We start from the raw sequence: 6389 nt of genomic DNA on the forward strand, positions 1-6389 counted from the left end.
ACTATTAATGCTTCAAACCTTTTCTTCTGTTTGTTTTTTTTAGGGTTCTTAAGACAATTTGAATTGTAGTGTCCATATTCATGACAACCATAGCACTAAAATTTGGGCATGTCTCTATTTTTGTTTTCCTTCCTTTTATTAAAATTATTCTTTGATTTAGCCATGTAGGCTTGGAAGGCTTCATTAACAGGTTGAGAATCACTTCTAACCTTTATTCTGGATTCTTCTATTGTACATTGAGCCCATAATTCTTCAAATGATGGAGCTTCTTTTCTTGCATAGATGCTACTTGCAAAACCATCCCACTCTTTAGGTAAGGCATTGATTGCCACTGTAATTAATTCTGAATCAGATATTTTCTCACCAGCTTCTTGAAGTTGATCTTTAATTTTTGATAGCTTCATGAAATAAGAAGCTATAGTGTCTTCTTTTGTCATTTTTTATTGATATAGTTGAGTTCTTAGGGCTATCATGTGACCTGTTGTACTGACGGAGTATAATTTCACCAAGGTATCATAAACTTCTTTAGATGTAGATAATTCTGATACAAAAGTGATAAGGTGGTCTTTGATGGAATCAAGGGGAGGCCTTTGAGCCTTAATTTTCCCTTGAACGAATTTCATGACATCATTTTCTTTAAGAACTAGGTCAATTCTCTTTTTCCAAGCTTTAAAGTTGGATGCTCCTTCAAGTTTATTGCTTTCCTTGCACATAAATGTCATTGGATTAGACATATTGACTTGGAAGTGAGCTTCTAACAAAAGATATATTTAGTTATGGCTGCTAAAATAATGATATGCTTGAGCTGCTACAACGATGATCTTCTCGTATCTTCCTTGTAAGAGTGTTTCCTCTTCACCTTACCTTTGGTACCATGTTATAAAATCAACTATAATGTAGATTCTCTTACTTGGTATTTACTTGTGAGAGTTACACTTATTTCTTTTGTTATTTGTTGTTCTTTCTTCATCAAGCAATTACATAAACAATTCTTCCAAGATCACAAAGAAGCAAGAGACACAAAATTTAGGCTTCCAAGCTAGGGAAAAACCCCACAAGGGAGAAAACCCAACAATCCTCTTCTTATTGAATCTGCTCAAAATGAGATATCCAACCTAAGACTCGAACTGTAAAACATACCAAGTCAACCCTCCTCTCAATCTTCTTCAACAGGTAAAAGTCAGCAAAAGTCATAACTGGTCAAAATCTTTTGCAATCTGGTCAAATCTTCTACTAATTGGTCAAGCTTTCTATCTTGCTGTAGAATTTGAGTTTTGTTCTTGTAACTATCTCGAAGAATCATATAATACTCGCAAGTGTGACTGTAATAGATCAAGAGTAGGGTTTGATCCTCCTTTTCTTTGACTTTTCTTTCTCTCCTAAAACTTGACTTGTTTCTCCTTCTTCCAATCACAAAAATCGGCTTGCTATTTTAGAACTTCATGGATTCAAATAGGTCAGAGTTTCTCCTTTATACCGTTGTCCAAAGTGGTGAAATCCTTGGATTTTCACCGATCTTTTTGACAAAAATAAAATTATTTCTTTTTCTTTTTCAAATGTCAAAATTGACACGACTCATATACAATCTTCTTTGACCTTTTTTTTTTTTTTACTTATAAAGCATGAAAAACATGCTTAAACATATATATATATATATATATATATATATATATATATATTTATTTATTTATTTATTATGAAGACTAACACTGTTACATTTTCAACATATCCAACCTTAAATTTTCCTTTATAATGCCACCTTGTATGAGTTGTGGCGATGTTGGCGTAATACTATTGTACATCATTCTTATATCTAAGGTATAGTTCTCCATCCCTTGGATCCATTTATTTCATTTTGACCCACATTAAGAAGGCGTGCCAAATTTGCTTAATTGTCTGCTTCTATATTTTGCCCTTTTAGAATATGATAGAAAGGCTTCAAGAGGAAGTGTTCCATAGCACATTCAATTCTTTGGAGAAGGAGCTTAAGGTGGTTTTTTTAGGAGATGACCCATTGTTCAAATGTTGTATAGTGATCAAAGAGTATCCCAAGATTACCCTTCCGTTTTTTAAGCCAATATTATGCCTAATAATAAACGACACGTTTCTGTTTGCCTTCGGTTTTCTTATCCAAGAATACTTGGTGACAACTTTTCTTTCCACTTAGTTGTTGGTCTTCTTATCCTGGAAAAATTGGTGACTATTTTTCTTTCCGAATTAATTATAACCCTTCCCATGTTAAATAAATATTACTAATATATACAAATTTAATTTAATTATATTAGAATTTAGAAATATTTATTAAAAATTAAAAAATAAATAAAAATGAAAATAATAAATTGATATTTTATTATAATACGAGCACCTTTTCGAAATGGTGAACCCATATTCCAATATAAAAGGTTATTTTGTATGAAATAAGGAGTAACAACTCATGTACATGTACATGGATAAGCTATACTCACTAGATAAGGTTATATTGTATAAATGTGGCATTCTTACATCCTTATCCATATTTACATCTATTACATCTAAAAGTTTGGTTAGATATTATTGGTTTTTTTTTGACAAGAAAATTTTAGAAAGGGGCAGTATTAACATTGAATGGAGTAAAAATTTACTCACCAATAAAATAATAAAATACTGCATTCTGACAATCTTATCCATATCTACATCTGAAATGTTCGTTGGACGTTCTGGTACATTTTAGACAATTTGACGAGGTTGGTTTGAATTTTTGTTGGAAAATTGAGTCACTATTGATAGAATCAGTACTCTGATACATTGATCTTAGTAATCAAATTGGCAATATGCACAGTTAGCTAGAAGTATTTGACTGAGTCTATGCAACTCAACAGGCATTATCCTTATCCATGTCGAATCGGATAGACGTGGACCCACCGGGCTCTAAAAACTTGATGGAGTTACAGTGAGGCGGCGGGAAATTTGAAAGAGCTGTTGCAAGGTTCGCACTTCCAATTTGATAATGTTTATAAAGATATATATACTCCCATGGAAGACTTAAATCTTTCATATGGTTCCGCCATAAAATTCTGGAACAGAACATGATTGATTTCTAGAACCGAAATATCAGCAGCAGGCTTGACTCAGCTGGGATGCAACTCGTCGTCCCGTGTAGGACTTCAATTTCTTTGACCTTATCTGATGACACGTCTGTAGATTTCTTTCGATCTTATCTATGATGCATTGGTACTGTTATTATAATATGTTGAGGGCTGTGTTGGTATCAAGCCGTACCATCTGTGAATGACAGAATAGTTTTCAGAATTATCATCTTTGAAGTGTATACATATACTCTGTTTTTGTCTTTGTGACATTCTTTACTGATATCTGCAATGGGCGATCTTGCAAGGGAGCCATCAATAGCTGGAGCTCAAGCTCCTGATTCTGATGGTCAAAAGAAGGTTCATGGTGCTCCCCACTTGAGAGAATACTTCCAGGACATACCCAGTTTTACAAATCCTCTTAGGCATAACCAGTATTTTCGTCCCATTGAAGGGTTTTTTGTGACAGAGGACGATATGGTTATGAAGAACATTGATGTGGATATACAGACAATGGAGACTCAGGTGCTCTATCACAGAGCAGGGCCCCGGTCTGAGGTATGTTTTAGTCCTGATGAAGTCCGTGCTGCCATTGTTACATGTGGGAGGATTTGTCCCGGCGTTAACACAGTTATAGGAGAGCTGGTAGATGGTCTCTGGTACCAGTATGGAGTAAGGGATATCAAAGGGATTAAGTCTGGCTATCGTGGGTTTTACTCATCAGAGCCTGTGGCTTTGTATCCCAAGTTGGTGAGTGATTGGCACAAAACAGGGGGGACAATGCTGGAGACCTCCAAGGGGGGCTTTGATTTGCAGAAGATAGTGGATGGGATTGAGGGCTGTGGGTTTAACCAGGTGTATATCATTGGTGGAGATGGGACCATGAATGGTGCAGTGAAGATATTTGAAGAAGTCAAGAGGAGGAGGCTCAAGGTTTCCATTGTTGGGATCCCAAGTTCTGTGGATAATGATGTGGGGATCATTGATAGATGCTTTGGTTTTCATACAGCAACAGAGGCAGCTCAGAGTGCTATTGATGCAGCCCATGTTGAAGCCGAGAGTGCCACTAATGGAATAGGGCTGGTTAAGTTGATGGGTAAGAATGCTGGACACATTGCACTGCATTCAACTTTGGGTAGTAGGGATGTGGACTGCTGCCTTATACCTGAGAACCCATTTTATCTGGAAGGAGAAGGGGGGTTATTTGAGTTTTTAGAGAATAGGTTGGCTGAGAATGGACATGCTGTGCTTGTTGTTGCAGAGGGTGCTGGACAGCATTTGATTCCCAGGGGCCCTGAGGAGAAGGAAAAGAGGGATGAATATGGGAATCCTATTTTTTCAGATGTTGGGCCATGGCTCAGAGATGAGCTGAAGAATTGGTGGAAGAAAAATCACTCCAATGAGCTCTTTACACTGAAGTATATTGATCCAACTTATATGATCAGAGCAGTCCCTGCTAATGCTGCTGATAGTATCTACTGCACTCTGCTTGCTCACTCTGCCATCCATGGAGCCATGGCTGGCTATACAGGTTTTGCTGCAGGAATGATAAATGGGATCTATGCCTACCTTCCATTGGATCGGGTGACCGCTACTCAGAAATTTGTGGATATAAATGATCATAAGTGGGCTTGGATGATGTCTGTAACCAATCAGCCAAACTTTTCTGGTCTTCCAGAATCTAGAAAGATCTAGAAAGGAGGGATGTTTCTCAGCATTGTTTGGCAGGTCTGATGCATGCCATTTTAATTTACAGCTATAAATCTTACAGTTCAATATTTCAGCGCAGAGGCTACTAGCTATTTTATCTCTCTGTTTCTCCTCTAATTTATGTTTTTTAAGGCGGTACAGCTGGACATCAAACCTGCTGACACTCTTGCTTTATTTATAAATAAAGTTGCCCCTGATTTTTGTGGGAAGCCGTACGTTCCAGCTATCCCATATTTTTGTATATATATTTTTGATGTGTAATAAAGTGCAGCGCTTTAAAATTTGTACTTGTTCCATTTCCACTAGGTGTATATTTGCATATATGCTTTCTCTGTTGAAGGTTGGTATTTTCTTTTTGATTTTTTAAAGATGGTACAAGATTACCAACTGGTTTAAATTTTTATGAGTGGGGTTGTTTACCGGAGTTTTTTTTGGTATTTAATTCATTTATATTTTGATTTTTTATATGTCAGGAAGGATTAAAATTTTGAATGAATAATTTTTTATATCAATTCTTTTTAATATTTAATATCTGATTTTAAAATAATTTTCATGTGGTTTAATTATTTTAAATATTTAATCTTTCGATTTAAAATAAATTTAATTATTTTAAATGTTTTACATATATAGAGCTAGTTTTTTTTAAGAAAATATATTCTAGTATATTTATAATAGAAATTAAAAATTCAATTTTTTGGCTGCATAGCAACTAACCTGACCTTGTAATCTATATTTTATCTTAATATGCAGGATATGTTTCAGTCATACATAATCATACATAAAAAAGAAAGACAAAAGAAAGACCAACTTGTCACTGGAAAGGAAAGAATAAAGAGATTAAAGGAAAATACAGACGATAAAACACAATTGCAAAATTCTCAACAAGTACAAATGCAAATAGTCAAAAGTAAAAATTCATTTGAGAGCCAATCTACTACAACATTATCCTCCTTGTAATAGTGAGGATCCAAAGATCATCAAACTGTAGCCAAAAGTAAAAATTCATTTGAGAGCCAATCTACTACAACATTATCCTCCTTGTAATAGTGAGAATCCAAAGATCATCAAACTGTTGTTGTAATTGTGGGGTCTTTCTTTTCCATGATTCAAAGTGAGATTATAAAATTCACCTTTCCATTGAACTAGTCCACTAATAAATATATAGAACATTTTTCCATATTAAATGATTATGTTGTTTAATTAATAGAACATTTTTCCATATTAAATGATTATATTGTTTAATTATTTTACATTAGGAAGTTTTTGACTAAAACCTTATGAAATAATTTTTTATTAGATTTTGTTTTTTTCTGTTTGTTTAAAATTCATTTCTAAATGCTTAACATCGAAAAAGTTTACATATTAAATTTATAATTTCATTCTAATTATATAAAAAGATTACTTATAAACTTATTATTTTAATAAATACCCTTGAAAAAAGAAAAAGACAAATTTAAAATACTCAAAAAAACTCTCCAAAATATAAAACAAATAAACCTTCTAAACATAAAACAATATGGTGCAAAATATTTTACCAATCAATGCATTTGTCTATTAACAATGTAAACCCGAAAAGCTTCCAAAAAGCCTATTTAAAGACAACTCCATTCTTAA

The 6389-nt window shown here is 33.9% G+C and overlaps 1 pseudogene; it reads left to right on the forward strand.

Moving 5' to 3' along the window:
• The first annotated feature begins 3065 nt into the window (after positions 1-3065).
• On the forward strand, positions 3066-5058 carry LOC149172523 (ATP-dependent 6-phosphofructokinase 2 pseudogene; annotated as a pseudogene).
• Positions 5059-6389: the final 1331 nt, after the last annotated feature.

Source organism: Pinus tabuliformis, chromosome 4_2 (genome assembly GCF_031772625.1).
Source record: "Pinus tabuliformis cultivar Carrire ecotype Pingquan chromosome 4_2, CPIR1, whole genome shotgun sequence".
NCBI lineage: Eukaryota > Viridiplantae > Streptophyta > Pinopsida > Pinales > Pinaceae > Pinus > Pinus tabuliformis.